Source organism: Diplotaxodon limnothrissa, linkage group LG20 (assembly GCF_057381915.1).
Source record: "Diplotaxodon limnothrissa isolate DT_005_m linkage group LG20, D_limnothrissa_male_GT1.1, whole genome shotgun sequence".
NCBI classification, from domain to species: Eukaryota; Metazoa; Chordata; class Actinopteri; order Cichliformes; family Cichlidae; genus Diplotaxodon; species Diplotaxodon limnothrissa.
In genome coordinates this window covers 12,094,261-12,113,695 of record NC_140615.1, presented here as the reverse complement: position 1 = coordinate 12,113,695, position 19,435 = coordinate 12,094,261, and the positions used below count along the sequence as shown (strand labels likewise).

Genomic DNA, 19,435 nt, shown 5'->3' with positions numbered 1-19,435 from the left:
TGATTGTTACAGTGAAAGAATGATGTCGACAGTCCGTGTACTTTTGGAGTTACAGAACATTTTGTAAGACGAAGAAACGGCAGTTTTCACCTCTCAGTTGTGGTAAACGCTTGAAATATATTATAGGGCAGGCCGCGGCGTAGAGAACGCGCTTTGGGAACGAGAGACCCAGGTTGAAATCTAGCCAGTGGCAGTATCTAATATCGTTCCCTAATTCACTTTATAATTACAAATTCTCAACACTTGAACATTCCCACGTGTGTTCTGATCAAAACAGTGCAAGAATGAGCTCTTTAGCTTTTGATTTACAACTTATCCACATTTCTTTGCGGACACTCCTGCATGTCACAAATACATTGCACAAAGCGCATCTGTGGCTGTGTACCATTCGTGGTGCGTTGGCTCCCTCTACTGGTACGCGCCTCATTCAAATGTCGCCACACATTTAAAATTGCAGGGTGTCTTTACACTGTCATAGCTCCTAGATAGATTTCTTCAGAGCTGAAAATCGCTGTGATTATTCACCATAGCCTGCTTTGTCTTACAGTGAAAGAACGATGTCAACGTATAGCATCGTTGGTTACTTTAATTATGTTTGGTTTTTTTAAAATCAAATCCTCCAAAACAGGACCATTGTGACACAAAACCTCTCACACACTAACACAAACTCTTTATACAGATACAGAGCTTTACATGTATAAATAAGGCAGACAAAAATGCATAAAACACAAGCTATCCACAGACTGTCGGTGGACGCCATGTCACTTTATTTTGTTTTTATCTTGTTTCTTTTTGGTGTAGCCTCATTAAACAAAATGTTTATAAAAATGACCACTTTTATTATGAATTATTAGGAAATTAATAATTCATTATTAATTATTTATTATGAACACACCTGCCACCCTCAAGTAGAGGTGGCAGAGAGGAGGCACTTGGAGTTTCGGTCGAGAAAGTGTCCGTGTGACTGAGTCCTGTCCCAGCTCTGCTTCAAGGTCTGTCGGTCCAGCTTGTTGAGGGTCTGAGAGCAAAGACGGATATCCTGGACCAGCTCTGACAAACTGTCCAGGTCTTGACTCTCCCAGGGGCCAGAGACCTGACAACCTGCAGGTTAAGCAACAAAGAATCATTTTATTTCATATCCATAATTTCCATTTTCCCCCCTATAAATATTTGACATCCAAATGTAGCCTGTTAGCTAGCATTCAGCAATGTTTTCTGCTCCATAAAATGGAAAATTAATTCACAGCTAATCTTTTTTTTAAATCTTTAAACCACACTTCTATATTGTAATGTCTGTGTGTGTAATCATCATGTAACACCTCTGTGCATACATACTAAATGTTCAAACTTAGAAATGCGTCAAAAGGAAACGCACTGATAGCAAGAAACAAACTGTTGCCAAGTACAACTTTGCACAGGTGATAAAAACATCAAAGAAATCCAAATTGTGAATTAGTGTGAAACGGTGAATCTAAGAATAGCTTTAGAAAAAAAAAGGAACTCCATGGAGTATCTCCAAGTTCAGACATACCTTCGAGGTTTAGAAGTGTCAGTGGTCGACGGGCCTCTCTGACAGACGCCAGGATGTTGTGAAGTCCCACTGATGTAACAGACGGATTTCCTGACAGATTCAGACTCACCAGTGTGGGACACGACGAGAGGCACCTGTGAAATAATAAGAAAAAGTCCAACAGGCCAGTAAAGAGTGACAATTTAAACAAAGGCAAAGCCCCACTAACATGAGTAATAACTGAGCCGTAGAAATGACGCCCTCACACACACACACACACACACACACCTCGCCAAGGTAGCTACACTGCTGTCTGTCAGCCCATTTGCAGCCAGGCTGAGGTGGGTCAGAGAGCACTCGTCCTGCAAAAACACAAAAGTCTTAACCTGATTGCACAATTATATCTTTCGACAATAAATGACATTGCATGATTTTTGCGTGCACACCTGTGACAGGACTTTGGCGAGGTGTTCCAGTGCCGGGTAATCAGCAGGCCCTCTGCAGACAGCTGACAGGTCCACGTGTGTGAGGCAGTGGAGGGGCAGAGTCTTTAACACCAGCTCAAAGCCGGTGGAGCCCAGGGGATTGAGGGACAGGCACACTGCTTTCAAATGGCCTGTGCCTGAACGTTCAGAAGATGTAAAGTTAGTTGCAGTTTTGCTTATGGGTGGGAGTTCAGTGAAGCTTAAGGCTTCAGTCAGCTGCTTGTTAGAGAGTCACCTGTGAGCGCGCTGGCTAGCAGCAGTCGATGCTGCTGAAGGAAATGAGCAGTGAGACCTGCAGAGACCGCTTGGCTAGCACAGGGCAGCAGGACAGCAGACAGGACAGAGACTCAGACACGCCGTCCCCCAGTGGGTTCATACTGAGGTCCAGCTCCTCCAGGCACTTTGAGTGGAAACGAGCAGAAAAAGCAAATGATCACGAGAGCCAATTCTCTCTGACAGATATCATTGATACGAATCAGGTTAGCTTGTTATTAAGATCTAAGGTAGTTATTAAGACCAGAGGTACTTAAATACAGGTTAGATGGTAAACCTGGAGCTGCCACTATTGGCTAGCTGAGGCCCTTACCGGGAATGCAGGTGCACTCTGTCCCTTTAAAGCATTTACAGCCTTCTCCAGGCCGTCCCCTGTAATGCAGTTGGCAGAAATGTCCAGCAGCTGCAGACGAGGCATGGTGAGCGTTGTGGCAATCAGCTCAGGGAGAAGGTCGTCAGACATACGGTTTCCAGAAATTCGCAGCTCCGTGAGGCTGGCCTGAAGTTTTAGGGCACGGAGGAGCGGGCTGAGGGAAGAGGCGGCCAAACCGAGACATTTGGAGTCCTGACACGGAGGAACCCCGGTCCCGAACCTCACATAGCCGGGAGACACGCTTGTTCTCATCTACAGGTAGAAAGAGATGGTACTTCATAACAGAATACAAGAATGCACATGTGTCCGTTTTATAATGCATTTCCTCTGTGTTGCTCACCCACTGCCAGACTTTGACAGGCCTTCTTGTATCGCTCAGGGAGAGGAGGGAGATCCCCACGAGCAAACGTCAGCCAGAACCCACAACACAAACCCATCAGTTATCCTGCACTGGTGCGGGAAAGTGAAGCCAAGGATTCAATCCCAAAAACTGTGATTCCTTCAGTGTCTTCTGGAAGCTGGCTCCAAAAGCAAGTCAGCATCCAGTCTGGTAATAGAAATGGTTCTAATCTTTACAGTTTCTCAGATTGTAGTTTCTCAGGCAGCTTGTTAACATAATCAGCCCTTCACCTTCTTACCAGAATCATACAGTCTAAAACCTGCACGCCTCATCTGGGTAAGAAAGATGAAGTCATTGTGGAAGGACCTAGAACCTCCATTCCTTCTATCAGTGATTTAATGAAAAGACCTCTGTGTCTATGAGAAAGTCTATTTTATGAATTTGGGCCATACTTTGCCTAAGAAAAGGAGTATGCTCACTGGCTGACATGCAAGCTGTTTCACAGTCATAGCCGTCCTCTTGTCACTGTGGGTTGTTTTTTTTATTTTTAAATCCAAGATAGCAACGGTGACAACATTTGTCTTAAACACTCGTGATCAGACTTCATCAACCAATCATGGTAGTCTTCAGCATCTTTTAAATTGTCTGTGGTCCAAGTATGGTCACTTCTGGCTCTCCTCAGTGTCACCTCACCTCTTCATTTGTGTGCAGGACGGCCAGTAGCTGGTCCTGCGGGGAGAGCAGAGCGCCTTCTTTCTGCAGAGAGAGACGAGGCAGGAGGCCACATTTCTGGTAGTAACGCTGAGCTGCCTGCTCACACAGCCACGACACAGAGCAGGAGTTGGCCTCACTGGGATGCAGAGCAATGACCGGCGATTAAACAGAAATTAAAAACAAAACAACAACAACAACAAAAAAACACTATACCAATCAGATTGGGATTTATTTTTATGTACTGCTCAAACTTAAAACTTTTCACCGACCTTTGTGGAACTGGGATCAGGAAGACGTCTTCCTGAACCCGGACCCTCATTCTGATTGGTGGATGAAGTGACGTGGGCATAGGAGCAACCAAAGTTTGAGTTGGAGGCTAGAGTAAACAAAATAAAACATTCAAGCACTGTTAAAACATCTGTATTTAATGTCATCAACTCTTTGTAGAAAGACAAAGCAGAGTCTGTGGAGGGATCAGAAAGTCTAAACATCAGGAAAGTAAAAGTTTGTCAGGTGATGCTACAAAACACCAAGGTATAACTATATATAAGATCCGAAATGGGCGATGTCATCTTTTACTCGTGGACAAAGCCCACGGCATCCAGGCTGCAGAAATATGTAAAAACAGCTCGCCCGTTTTGATCAGCTCGCGCTCATTTACTTCCACATTCATCACTGTTCAAAATGAATCAGAAATGAAGACACATCATCTTCAAGTTATATCCCCTAGTGACACTGAATTATAGTTATTCTCTCACTGAGTGTGCATTTCCTGAATAATTCATGTGTAGTCTCACTCTGACTATCACCTTTTCACACTTGGAGTGACTTATTCACAATCACTGTGTTGTGTGTATTTCCTTAGTTAGTGTTACTCCATCCGTAACTAACAAACAGCAAAAGAGCATTCCACTTCTGACCTAAGCATGGATAAGGAGAGGTGGGGGCGGTGTGTCTGATCTCCAATCATCATCATCTGCATCCCCAAGCTGTTCTTTCTCTGAGAGAGGCCTCTACTGGACAGGGAGGAAACTGCAGATCCTGAAAGAAAAAGGGCACAACAAGCTAGAAAAGTGGGAAAAGCACGAAAAAGAAAAACCAAACAAACCCAGTCTAATCTGCAGGCCGTGTCCGAGTTCAAATACTTGTTTTGAATTCCAGCTGCAGAAGATAAGGCAGTTTCCTCTACTCTTGGCCCAGATGAGTGTGGTAAAAAGCAAACTTACAAATCAGATGTCCTTGCAGAGCCTTAACTCCATCCTGTACATCCGATATGGACTGAAGCTGTCTGGTGAGGCTTGCTATTGTGGCGAGACGAGGTTGGGATATAAGGTAAATACTCTTCAGTTTTAAAGAACAACAACGCCACCCTGGGAATTTCACCCAGAGAATACTGGAAATGACACTAAATCACCAAAAAGGCACTTAGGTTCGCTATACTCAATCCAGAGACGATGTTCAATAATAAACAAATTGACAATTTATTGGTAATTATTTAAAACACCGAATAAAAACATAATCATAAATATTCAAATACAAATATGCTTAAAAAGGTATTCAGAGCTGAGGCTTACCAGTGGAGGGGCAGGGATGCCACACACAACTAAAGAAAGAAAACACACCAAAACACGTGCAACACACTATCACACACTCACACTAATAAACTAGACAAGGCAGGTGTGTACACTCAAGGGATCCCACCACCAAGGCACCCTAGTCTCCTCCACGTCGGCACTCCGCATCTGAATAAAAGAAACAAAGAAAATTTTAATATATTACAACAAACTAATGTGTAGCACCGGGGGATAACCCAACTGCAGGACCACACTGGTGATCTACAGCTAGAAAAAGGGCCTCCCACCAGTGGTGTAACAGAAAATCCAAACTACAAATAGAAAAGCAATAAAACAACATACAATCTGAATAAAACTCTAAAATCTGGAGCAAACGGAATCGCCGTACTGCTCCAACTTGCCGTCCACACGACGATAAGTTAACAGTCAATCAATATGCACGCCAGCTGACTCCGATAACCGGCATGCATATGGCCGTTGTCCACGCCGACGTCCACTGTAAAAGCTGACAGCAGCAGGGAAAGAATTCTCACAACGGGAACAGACGGTAAAAGCACAGCAAGGCAAAACAGCAGCACTTCAGTTCGCGTAGCTTGGCGCAAAACTAAGGTCCACACTTCCTACGAAACATAATAAATAATTACTATAAAAGAACAATAGAAGGCAGAGAGCGTAACAAAAGTTGATTACGTACCAAGTAAGCCGGGTCACAGAACGTAAGCAGAATAGCTCAGAGGAGGCTTCTATAGCTACGACCAGCCGCGATGGAGACTTTAGAGGAGTAACCCACAAACGATCTCTACCACACTGAGGAAGTCAGGTGACCAAAAAGGAGATCACAGGCAAACGATGCAGAGACACTCAAATGGCCACTATTTATACCAGCGCCCCCTAATGGGCCAGGCTGAAAGTGGGTTGGACCGAGGGATAACATTCATCCTGCCACATTCTACCCCTCCTTCTTGCATCGTCGCCCCGACGATGAATTACAAAGACACCCAGATTAGTCCCAAGGCCTAAAAAATGCAGAGACAGCATGTACCCTAGGCTCAGAAATAGAGTTAGCAGCCCCTTGTGCCACCTCCCCTGTGGGTCTTGGGAGATGATGGATGTTTGAATGCTGGCCAGCTGTGGACCGGGTTGTTTTTCGCACCACCACATTTCTTGTATCAGAACTCGTAGAGGGAGCAGGAAGAGAGCTAGATGGAACTGGTGCTACACTCGGAGTAACTGTACAAGTGGCTGGAACATCGGAAGTTCGGTCTTCTGGTGGAAGCAACAACTCAGGGCTACTTGGAATCACTGCCACTGGGCTGTAAGATGGTGAAACATTTACTTGAGGAGCTCCTATGCTCAGGAATAACAGGTCACTGTCACGTGATGAGTCATGTCCTGGTTCTGGGGAGGATATTTCTGGGCCATGTGAGCTACTGCTTGGAGCAGGCCCTTCTGATGGTGTAGCTGCCGTTACCACAGCCTTCAACATGGTACGATGAACATGCTTCACACTGCTGGGATCATCTGCAGGTGCAATGGTATATACTGCCCCACCTCCTTTAGGTGCCTTCAGGATTCTATATACCACGGGTTTCCATCGATCTTGGATTTTACATCTCCCTCTTCCACTCAGATCGCGCAGGAACACCAACTGGCCATTGTTCAATGGTGCCTCTTTCACCTTTTTATCATGGTGCCTCTTTCTGCGGTCGGCAGCCAATTGCAATCGTTCCTTGGCTCCTTCATGTACAACCTGTAGCCGGGCTTGATGCTCCTGAATCCACTCGTGCACATCTCCACTGATGGGGTCCGGTACTCTGCCCAACAGAAAGTCCACTGGCAACCTGGGTTCTTGCCCAAACATCAATAAGAATGGGGTTTCCCCAGTAGCCTGATGGGGAGTGGTATTATAACAGTAGAGTAACTGGGGCAAACATACATTCCAGTCTCTTTTTCTGGATACTGGCAGGGTCCGCAACAAATTGTGTAAAGTCCTATTAAAACGTTCACACTGACCATTTCCAGCCGGATGATAAGGAGTAGTGTGGGACTTCTCGATACCATAAAACCTGCAGAGCTGCTGGATCAGGGAGCTTTCAAAGTTACGACCCTGATCGGAATGGATACGCGCTGGTACACCAAACTTCGAAAACCACTCAGTCACGAGAACCTGGGCCACTGTAGCAGCACATTGGTCACGAGTGGGGACAGCCAATGTATACTTGCTGAAAACATCAGTCATCACCAAAACGTTCTCCAGCCCATTCCGGGAAGGTTCGAGCAAGGTGTAATCAATGGCCAAGATTTCATTTGGTCGAGAAGCCAACAAATGTCCCATGAAACTTTGAGCTGCTGGTTGGGTGTCTTTTGCAACTTGGCAACGTTCGCATCTCTGACACCAACGAGCTACCTCAGCAGACATACCTGGCCAATAGCACCGTGAGCGGAGAAGCGCTAGGGTCCTTTCCACACCTTGATGGCCGTGCTCCTGATGAACATGAGTCAACACCTGCTCAATTAGTGCACTAGGCAGCAAAAGCTGAAGTACCACCTCGGCACCGTCAGGACGATGAACCTGACGATACAGAACTCCTTCCCTTTCAATCAGACGATCCCATTGTCGTAGCAGCACCAGAGCAAGTGGAGCAAGCTGCTGCCGCTCCTCAAAGCTGGGTCGCTGCTTCCGTCTCCAGAACACCAAGATCTCCTTTATCACTGGGTCGACCTGTTGGAGGGCATGAAGATCAGGAGTAGTGAGATGGGGCAAAACCGTAATGGCAGCTTGTGATACCTCAGCTGGTCCCAGCCGCAAGGCTTGTTGAAGAGGTCCAGGCAAGGCTGTACCAGGAACCATGGCTTTAATCTCCTGAGGATCAGGTGGATGCTGGCGAGATAAAGCGTCTGCGTTCTTATTACTCCTTCCTGACCTGTACTTTAAGTCGAAGTCGAACGAAGCGAGCTGAGCTGCCCAGCGCTGTTCAGTAGCCCCAAGTTTAGCAGAAGACAAGTGACTAAGAGGATTGTTGTCGGTGTAAACAATACACTTATGGCCCAACAAGTACTCTCTAAATTTCTCAGTCATGGCCCACTTAAGTGCCAAAAACTCCAGCTTCATTGAGCTATAATTTAGCATATTGCGCTCAGTGGGCCTCAAACCCCGACTGGCATAGGCTATTGGCCTCACCTTACCTCCCTGCTCCTGGGAAAGCACTGCCCCTAGGCCGGCATGGCTGGCATCCACTTCTAAAATAAAAGGCAAAGAGAAATCTGCATAAGCGAGCACTGGTGCTGTTGTCAGTTTAGTCTTTAATGCCTCAAAACTTTGAGCACACTCTGCAGTCCAATTCTCCACGACACCATGCTCTGACCTCTTCTTTGATTTTCTGCCTCCCCACTCTGCCACCAGTCTATGCAGAGGTGCCGCCAACTTGGCAAAACCCTCCACAAAACGGCGATAATAGCTGGCAAACCCAAGGAAGGAGCGTAGTTCCGAAACAGTCTTAGGAGGCTGCCAGTTAGCCACCACTTCCACCTTGCTAGGGTCCGTAGAGACACCTTGATCGGAGATGACATGGCCTAGGTAGCGAACCTCCCGCTGGAAAAAGGCACATTTGGCAAGCTTGGCTTTTAAACCTTCCTGCTGAAGCCGACCTAGCACCACATCCAGCCGCTCAAGATGTTGCGATACTGTTGATGAAAAGATTACAATGTCATCAAGATAGAGAAGCAGAGACTGGCACTGTTGATCACCGAAAAGGCGTTGCATTAGTCTCTGGAAGGTGCTAGGGGCATTACAGAGCCCAAATGGCATTCGGTTCCATTCAAATAGGCCGAAAGGAGTACAGAAGGCAGTCTTGGGCCTATCCTCTTCCGTAACTGGGACCTGATTATAGCCACTTGCTAAATCCATGGTGGAAAACCAACGGGCACCAGTCAGCGCATCTAAGGATTCTTCAATGCGCGGCAGGGGGAATGCATCTTTCCTTGTCTTGTTGTTCAGTTGCCGATAATCAACACACATGCGCGGGCTGCCATCCTTCTTCTTAACGAGCACAATGGGAGAAGCATAGGGGCTGCTACTCTCTCTAATCACCTCGGCCCCTAACAACTGGTTAATATGCTCTTTCACAACCTCGTACTCTGAAGGGGGGATGCGCCTATAACGCTGCCGCACGGGGATATCGTCTAAGACTGGAATGTCATGGGAGATCAAGTTAGTGCAACCCAAATCAGTGTCATGAGCAGAAAAGACAGAGCTGTATTTCTTAAGGAGAGACCTCACCTGTCCCTGTTCCTCTGCTGACAGTTTAGACAAATCAATCCCTTCCATCTGATCCTGCACAGTAGGAGTGGCGGTGTGAGATGCCATTGTGGCTACGTTAGGGGGTATTTCTGTCACACCAGCGGGCAAACTGACCACATGAACATCTTCCAGGGTCCCTATAACGGTCCTGGGGTGAAGCAAGACCGCCGTGGTCCCTACATTAACAACTGGTATGTATGCAGTACCTCTAACCACTCGAACCAATGCAGGGGACGCTAAAAGTCCAGCAGGCAAGTTAACATCAGTAGGTTCAAATAACACAGTGGCACCTGAATATTGCTCAGAACAGGTGGCGGCCACTACTTTCATTACACCACCCGGAATGCAACATGCTCGCTTACCCCTCACTCTCACATGGCCAGACAAATCCAGTGGGGCTCTTATACTAACGTCATGGCACTTTTGCAGCGCCTGCACAAGGGGTTTAGGGGCCTCTGTGACAAAGCCCAAACTAAACAATGCTTCACCGTGTTGCCCAAAAAGCTCGTGGTAACACTTCCGAATGACATTCATCCCCAATACACCCGGAACCGTGGAAGGTCCTGCACCTGGAGGATCTTTAACGACCAACACCCCACACTGTGGAAGGAACTTGTCACAGAGCTCTACACTTAGCTCGATATAGCCAAGGTAAGGAATGGACAACCCATTAGCCGCTTTAAGCTGCAACCAATGACAAGCTTGGAGACGCTCTTGACCCCAGGACTCAAAATGCTGGCGGAAAAAACTTTCAGTAATGGTGGAGACCATGGACCCCGTATCAACCAAACAAGGTACTTTTATACCGCCCATGTCCACATCTATATGAGGACAGGATGAAATTAATTTGGAGACTGCCTCTGGACCATTAGAAGCAACCCTTGAGCCAATAGACACCCCACCCGAACTGTGGCTCGGCAATACGGAGGGTGCTAGTTTTCCGAAGCCGTATTTAAAGGAGAGTGCCTGCGATTATGCAGAGGGGCCTGCGAAGGAGGCCGGGAACGAGGGACGCGTTCCCCATCACACTCCCGAGCAAAATGTCCAGGTTGCTGACAACGACGGCATATAATGGAGTCGCCCCGTCCTGAGCGAGGCATTCGATGGGGGCCCTGCAATCGAGCAATGCTCTGAGTGAGCTGATTAAGTTGCTCCTGCTGGCGCTTTAACAATTCCTTCATCTCGCTCATCTCAGCCAAATGGGTAGACTGAGCTATTCCTGAGGGACCGCTATGGACCCCATACTGAATGCCATAAACAGAAGGGACAGAACTGCTTCTATGCCTAACGCCACTAGGCAACCCTTCACGTTCCCACCTAATAGCTTCCCCTCTAATCTCCAGCAGTGTCAGTGTTGGCTGCCTCCTTACTAGCTGCTTTAACTCCCGCCGCAAGGTACTATCTAAGACCTGTTCAACAAATTGATCTCTTAATAAAACATCAGCATTGGGCATGCCATTGGGGGCACTCGATTTAACTTTCTCCATAAGACCCAAGAGAGCGAGGGAAAACTCTTGCAGTGTCTCACTTTCCTGCTGTTTTCTAGAGAAGAAAGCTTCCTGCAATGCTACATAGGAGTCTGAACAGCCATACAGTTCTTGCAATATAGTGATTATCTTAGCAGGATCAGTCCTTTCTGCACTAGAGCGATATTTAATCTCCTCACGTGCTTCTCCTTCTAGGTGGTCAAACAGGAAAAATGCTTTATCAGCCAAAGACAAATGACGTGCTCTAGCACAACCTTCTAATTCCTCCAACCATTCATTCAACCCTATACCTGATTTTCCTCTAAACATAGGGCACTTTCTGTCACGGGGCACAAAAACTAGTCTCTCTGCTACAGAGACACCAGCCGTTGGGGGGTTAACAGATGATGCAGTTGAAGTAGAAGGTGTAGCACTAGTACCTGACCCAACAGCCCTCTCCTGACGCAGCCTCTCATTGTCTGCTTTCAGCTGCGCGATCAAGTCCCTGAGTTCCTGTAACTCTTCCTCCATCTCTGTAACACAGCTGTGAAATCCCACACCAAAGTAGCTGCTGCTTTGCCTTTATTCTGTACAAAATAATATAAAAAAAAACAATTTACGTTACACCAAACAAAAAAAGAAGAACACACGTCTCTGTTTTAAAGAGTATATCCTGTCGACAACGCCAAGTTTGTGGCGAGACGAGGTTGGGATATAAGGTAAATACTCTTCAGTTTTAAAGAACAACAACGCCACCCTGGGAATTTCACCCAGAGAATACTGGAAATGACACTAAATCACCAAAAAGGCACTTAGGTTCGCTATACTCAATCCAGAGACGATGTTCAATAATAAACAAATTGACAATTTATTGGTAATTATTTAAAACACCGAATAAAAACATAATCATAAATATTCAAATACAAATATGCTTAAAAAGGTATTCAGAGCTGAGGCTTACCAGTGGAGGGGCAGGGATGCCACACACAACTAAAGAAAGAAAACACACCAAAACACGTGCAACACACTATCACACACTCACACTAATAAACTAGACAAGGCAGGTGTGTACACTCAAGGGATCCCACCACCAAGGCACCCTAGTCTCCTCCACGTCGGCACTCCGCATCTGAATAAAAGAAACAAAGAAAATTTTAATATATTACAACAAACTAATGTGTAGCACCGGGGGATAACCCAACTGCAGGACCACACTGGTGATCTACAGCTAGAAAAAGGGCCTCCCACCAGTGGTGTAACAGAAAATCCAAACTACAAATAGAAAAGCAATAAAACAACATACAATCTGAATAAAACTCTAAAATCTGGAGCAAACGGAATCGCCGTACTGCTCCAACTTGCCGTCCACACGACGATAAGTTAACAGTCAATCAATATGCACGCCAGCTGACTCCGATAACCGGCATGCATATGGCCGTTGTCCACGCCGACGTCCACTGTAAAAGCTGACAGCAGCAGGGAAAGAATTCTCACAACGGGAACAGACGGTAAAAGCACAGCAAGGCAAAACAGCAGCACTTCAGTTCGCGTAGCTTGGCGCAAAACTAAGGTCCACACTTCCTACGAAACATAATAAATAATTACTATAAAAGAACAATAGAAGGCAGAGAGCGTAACAAAAGTTGATTACGTACCAAGTAAGCCGGGTCACAGAACGTAAGCAGAATAGCTCAGAGGAGGCTTCTATAGCTACGACCAGCCGCGATGGAGACTTTAGAGGAGTAACCCACAAACGATCTCTACCACACTGAGGAAGTCAGGTGACCAAAAAGGAGATCACAGGCAAACGATGCAGAGACACTCAAATGGCCACTATTTATACCAGCGCCCCCTAATGGGCCAGGCTGAAAGTGGGTTGGACCGAGGGATAACATTCATCCTGCCACACTATGAACACCAGCTGCCTGATAATGTTGATGACCCACTCTTTCTGTGAGCCAGCACAGCCTGTGTGTGTGGAGGGATGTCGGGAAAAAAACAAAACAAAAAAACAATTAGCCTGAATTAGGACTAGTTGTCATCATTTTTTTTCACATAGCCACGGTTTTTTCTATGGTCTGTTTTTGGGCCATTAATGTAGTTTGGTAACAGCATTATGCTTAAAAATGTTCATCTTTTACTGTTACCTGTTGTGGATCACAAAGTTTAAAACTACTTAAAAACACACACAAACACAACAAAGTAACTCCACCATGTGTCTATCCGGTCTTTAAGTGATGACGTGATCAATCCTACTTCTGGGCCCAAACTACTCTGCGTTTAATAAGGCTGTTGTGTTTTTAACATGTTTTAATGCTTTGTAACTTGTTCTATTTAATCTCAACAAGCCCCTTACAAAAAGTAAGTGATCACTGTCGGCCTCTCTCAGTTTTTATTACAACTATTCATTTTAAAGCTCAGTTTTTAAAACCTTACCATGTAACTACAGCCCAGGCAATGCAGCAGCACATTAATGACTAACCTGTATGTGGATGGATTATCTCAGTTGTTCTCTTGACTGAAGTTTGGTCCGTTTACAGCATCCTGCCATGCCACTGCATTTGTCCCTAACCATCGGGAACCCTCACCTTAATTCTTATCCAGTGGAAAAAAGTTCCCCTTCATCACTGTGTTAATGTTATGCTAACATAGCTGTTTCGCTAGTCACATAGCACATCACTATATACCAGCTAGCCAAACTTCAGTAACCCTACAAACATCACTGCTGCTTACTTTCCTGTCTTCATGTATGTCAGAAGTGATAGCAGAGCTGTGCCTTTTAATTTGTTTTAGAAATCCCTCAGTCAGAACCTGGTATATTATATTTAGACGGAAACTAGTGAGCTAACTCTCTGCTAACTTCTAACTTCAGACAGATTTTTAACTCTCAGTGATCATTTGACTTTGGGACCTGCAGTGTAGTTTGGGTCCAGACACGCTAATGACCAGACTTAAAGACCAAATTTCGGGTCACTTTTGCTGGTCCCAAGCCCCAATAAAGAAGCTAGCTTGAAGCTTGACATAAAAAACAATAATTGCTAAGAAAAGTGTAATTTGTAGTTCTAAATATATTCTAAATGCATTTAGATCGTTTTTACTCACTTTATGTCTCTTCCACGATGTTACGTCTCTCTCCTATGTTGGTTACAATTACATAAGCACTTAGCAGGACAGTGGAAAAACCCAGGGCCACAGTGATACTGAGAATTCCACGGTGTTCACTGTCTTCAGCAACCTTACGAGGGCCGGTTGAACGGCTACAGTCTTATCATACACGTGCAGTGTTCCTACAAGCCATAAGGTTACCTTGAGTGAGGAAGATGATGATTGAATGTCCGTCTGAGTCCATAGGTTGAGGTGCAAGCACATTTCTCCCATTCTCCACAGAGGGCAGTGGCGCATAGGTGTGACGTCACTAACACTTAAGTTGCCTTAGAGTGATAGCAGAAAATTGTGAGTGTTACACTTGTATGCGGCTTGACGTAGGCACACATTGGCAGGGATGTGGTTGGAACGGCTGACTAGATAAGGCCTGGTGTCCAGCTAATGAAAAAGAGCCGAAAATTGGGGTGCGGCTGCGCAGGTGTGCACTTTAAATATAGCACTTTTGCCCTGTCATTCCGGGCCGCCGAGTGGCTCATGGGAACGTGACAGGCCCTATGGCAGAGATTGAGGACAGAGGGCAGTGGTTCGAATCCCATGCGGACCATATGCTGGGGACACAAAAAAAAAAAAAAAAAAAAAAAAAAAAAATCCCTGGCTCTGAAATTCACCTGCTACGCTTGCTAGAAGCCTACAGGCGAGCCTACAGAATGGGCTCTCTCTGCCTTTTTTTTTTTTTACCCCTGTCTCAAAATCTCTTCCATCAATCAATATTGGTTGTTATGGTTGCTATGGACGCCAAACACACCATGCATTGTCGCTTTCTCAATCTCTTCTTCATGTCCGAACAACTCAATTTTGCCTTCATTAACACAAATTATACATCAAAATGTAGGTATTTTTCTTGCCTTTAACAAAATGGCACTGTCATTATTGTAGGAGTTGCCGTTTTCTCGCAAATGGCCTCGAAGCAACACAGTTAAAAAATGTCCACATTCAAAGTCTATGGAGACTTGAGTGAAAATGACAGCTGAAATTCTGTAACAGAGGCGTTTTCAACTCCTCATATCTCCTAGATGTATTTTTCTTTAGAGACCTGAAAACCGCCTTGATTTTTTTTTTCCTTTTTTATTAAAGCCTGCTGATTGTTACAGTGAAAGAATGATGTCGACAGTCCGTGTACTTTTGGAGTTACAGAACATTTTGTAAGACGAAGAAACGGCAGTTTTCACCTCTCAGTTGTGGTAAACGCTTGAAATATATTATAGGGCAGGCCGCGGCGTAGAGAACGCGCTTTGGGAACGAGAGACCCAGGTTGAAATCTAGCCAGTGGCAGTATCTAATATCGTTCCCTAATTCACTTTATAATTACAAATTCTCAACACTTGAACATTCCCACGTGTGTTCTGATCAAAACAGTGCAAGAATGAGCTCTTTAGCTTTTGATTTACAACTTATCCACATTTCTTTGCGGACACTCCTGCATGTCACAAATACATTGCACAAAGCGCATCTGTGGCTGTGTACCATTCGTGGTGCGTTGGCTCCCTCTACTGGTACGCGCCTCATTCAAATGTCGCCACACATTTAAAATTGCAGGGTGTCTTTACACTGTCATAGCTCCTAGATAGATTTCTTCAGAGCTGAAAATCGCTGTGATTATTCACCATAGCCTGCTTTGTCTTACAGTGAAAGAACGATGTCAATGTATAGCATCGTTGGTTACTTTAATTATGTTTGTTTTTTTAAATCAAATCCTACAAAACAGGACCATTGTGACACAAAACCTCTCACACACTAACACAAACTCTTTATACAGATACAGAGCTTTACATGTATAAATAAGGCAGACAAAAATGCATAAAACACAAGCTATCCACAGACTGTCGGTGGACGCCATGTCACTTTATTTTGTTTTTATCTTGTTTCTTTTTGGTGTAGCCTCATTAAACAAAATGTTTATAAAAATGACCACTTTTATTATGAATTATTAGGAAATTAATAATTCATTATTAATTATTTATTATGAACACACCTGCCACCCTCAAGTAGAGGTGGCAGAGAGGAGGCACTTGGAGTTTCGGTCGAGAAAGTGTCCGTGTGACTGAGTCCTGTCCCAGCTCTGCTTCAAGGTCTGTCGGTCCAGCTTGTTGAGGGTCTGAGAGCAAAGACGGATATCCTGGACCAGCTCTGACAAACTGTCCAGGTCTTGACTCTCCCAGGGGCCAGAGACCTGACAACCTGCAGGTTAAGCAACAAAGAATCATTTTATTTCATATCCATAATTTCCATTTTCCCCCCTATAAATATTTGACATCCAAATGTAGCCTGTTAGCTAGCATTCAGCAATGTTTTCTGCTCCATAAAATGGAAAATTAATTCACAGCTAATCTTTTTTTTAAATCTTTAAACCACACTTCTATATTGTAATGTCTGTGTGTGTAATCATCATGTAACACCTCTGTGCATACATACTAAATGTTCAAACTTAGAAATGCGTCAAAAGGAAACGCACTGATAGCAAGAAAGAAACTGTTGCCAAGTACAACTTTGCACAGGTGATAAAAACATCAAAGAAATCCAAATTGTGAATTAGTGTGAAACGGTGAATCTAAGAATAGCTTTAGAAAAAAAAAGGAACTCCATGGAGTATCTCCAAGTTCAGACATACCTTCGAGGTTTAGAAGTGTCAGTGGTCGACGGGCCTCTCTGACAGACGCCAGGATGTTGTGAAGTCCCACTGATGTAACAGACGGATTTCCTGACAGATTCAGACTCACCAGTGTGGGACACGACGAGAGGCACCTGTGAAATAATAAGAAAAAGTCCAACAGGCCAGTAAAGAGTGACAATTTAAACAAAGGCAAAGCCCCACTAACATGAGTAATAACTGAGCCGTAGAAATGACGCCCTCACACACACACACACACACACACACCTCGCCAAGGTAGCTACACTGCTGTCTGTCAGCCCATTTGCAGCCAGGCTGAGGTGGGTCAGAGAGCACTCGTCCTGCAAAAACACAAAAGTCTTAACCTGATTGCACAATTATATCTTTCGACAATAAATGACATTGCATGATTTTTGCGTGCACACCTGTGACAGGACTTTGGCGAGGTGTTCCAGTGCCGGGTAATCAGCAGGCCCTCTGCAGACAGCTGACAGGTCCACGTGTGTGAGGCAGTGGAGGGGCAGAGTCTTTAACACCAGCTCAAAGCCGGTGGAGCCCAGGGGATTGAGGGACAGGCACACTGCTTTCAAATGGCCTGTGCCTGAACGTTCAGAAGATGTAAAGTTAGTTGCAGTTTTGCTTATGGGTGGGAGTTCAGTGAAGCTTAAGGCTTCAGTCAGCTGCTTGTTAGAGAGTCACCTGTGAGCGCGCTGGCTAGCAGCAGTCGATGCTGCTGAAGGAAATGAGCAGTGAGACCTGCAGAGACCGCTTGGCTAGCACAGGGCAGCAGGACAGCAGACAGGACAGAGACTCAGACACGCCGTCCCCCAGTGGGTTCATACTGAGGTCCAGCTCCTCCAGGCACTTTGAGTGGAAACGAGCAGAAAAAGCAAATGATCACGAGAGCCAATTCTCTCTGACAGATATCATTGATACGAATCAGGTTAGCTTGTTATTAAGATCTAAGGTAGTTATTAAGACCAGAGGTACTTAAATACAGGTTAGATGGTAAACCTGGAGCTGCCACTATTGGCTAGCTGAGGCCCTTACCGGGAATGCAGGTGCACTCTGTCCCTTTAAAGCATTTACAGCCTTCTCCAGGCCGTCCCCTGTAATGCAGTTGGCAGAAATGTCCAGCAGCTGCAGACGAGGCATGGTGAGCGTTGTGGCAATCAGCTCAGGGAGAAGGTCGTCAGACATACGGTTTCCAGAAATTCGCAGCTCCGTGAGGCTGGCCTGAAGTTTTAGGGCACGGAGGAGCGGGCTGAGGGAAGAGGCGGCCAAACCGAGACATTTGGAGTCCTGACACGGAGGAACCCCGGTCCCGAACCTCACATAGCCGGGAGACACGCTTGTTCTCATCTACAGGTAGAAAGAGATGGTACTTCATAACAGAATACAAGAATGCACATGTATCCGTTTTATAATGCATTTCCTCTGTGTTGCTCACCCACTGCCAGACTTTGACAGGCCTTCTTGTATCGCTCAGGGAGAGGAGGGAGATCCCCACGAGCAAACGTCAGCCAGAACCCACAACACAAACCCATCAGTTATCCTGCACTGGTGCGGGAAAGTGAAGCCAAGGATTCAATCCCAAAAACTGTGATTCCTTCAGTGTCTTCTGGAAGCTGGCTCCAAAAGCAAGTCAGCATCCAGTCTGGTAATAGAAATGGTTCTAATCTTTACAGTTTCTCAGATTGTAGTTTCTCAGGCAGCTTGTTAACATAATCAGCCCTTCGCCTTCTTACCAGAATCATACAGTCTAAAACCTGCACGCCTCATCTGGGTAAGAAAGATGAAGTCATTGTGGAAGGACCTAGAACCTCCATTCCTTCTATCAGTGATTTAATGAAAAGACCTCTGTGTCTATGAGAAAGTCTATTTTATGAATTTGGGCCATACTTTGCCTAAGAAAAGGAGTATGCTCACTGGCTGACATGCAAGCTGTTTCACAGTCATAGCCGTCCTCTTGTCACTGTGGGTTGTTTTGTTTTTTTTAAATCCAAGATAGCAACGGTGACAACATTTGTCTTAAACACTCGTGATCAGACTTCATCAACCAATCATGGTAGTCTTCAGCATCTTTTAAATTGTCTGTGGTCCAAGTATGGTCACTTCTGGCTCTCCTCAGTGTCACCTCACCTCTTCATTTGTGTGCAGGACGGCCAGTAGCTGGTCCTGCGGGGAGAGCAGAGCGCCTTCTTTCTGCAGAGAGAGACGAGGCAGGAGGCCACATTTCTGGTAGTAACGCTGAGCTGCCTGCTCACACAGCCACGACACAGAGCAGGAGTTGGCCTCACTGGGATGCAGAGCAATGACCGGCGATTAAACAGAAATTAAAAACAAAACAACAACAACAACAAAAAAACACTATACCAATCAGATTGGGATTTATTTTTATGTACTGCTCAAACTTAAAACTTTTCACCGACCTTTGTGGAACTGGGATCAGGAAGACGTCTTCCTGAACCCGGACCCTCATTCTGATTGGTGGAGGAAGTGACGTGGGCATAGGAGCAACCAAAGTTTGAGTTGGAGGCTAGAGTAAACAAAATAAAACATTCAAGCACTGTTAAAACATCTGTATTTAATGTCGTCAACTCTTTGTAGAAAGACAAAGCAGAGTC

At 45.4% G+C, this 19,435-nt stretch overlaps 1 long non-coding RNA gene and 2 pseudogenes across 1 annotated transcript; all 3 read right to left on the bottom strand.

The window, feature by feature from the left end:
- Positions 1-904: 904 nt before the first annotated feature.
- Positions 905-4,044, bottom strand: LOC146610645 (tonsoku-like protein; annotated as a pseudogene).
- A 6,405-nt stretch (positions 4,045-10,449) lies between these two features.
- LOC146610644 (uncharacterized) lies at positions 10,450-12,937 on the bottom strand. The gene is made up of 3 exons (XR_014905008.1): positions 12,691-12,937; positions 12,078-12,164; positions 10,450-11,622 (listed from the first exon to the last, which is right to left on the bottom strand). It is a non-coding gene; the product is annotated as an uncharacterized LOC146610644 (long non-coding RNA).
- Positions 12,938-16,181: 3,244 nt separating this feature from the next.
- Positions 16,182-19,320, bottom strand: LOC146610643 (tonsoku-like protein; annotated as a pseudogene).
- Positions 19,321-19,435: the final 115 nt, after the last annotated feature.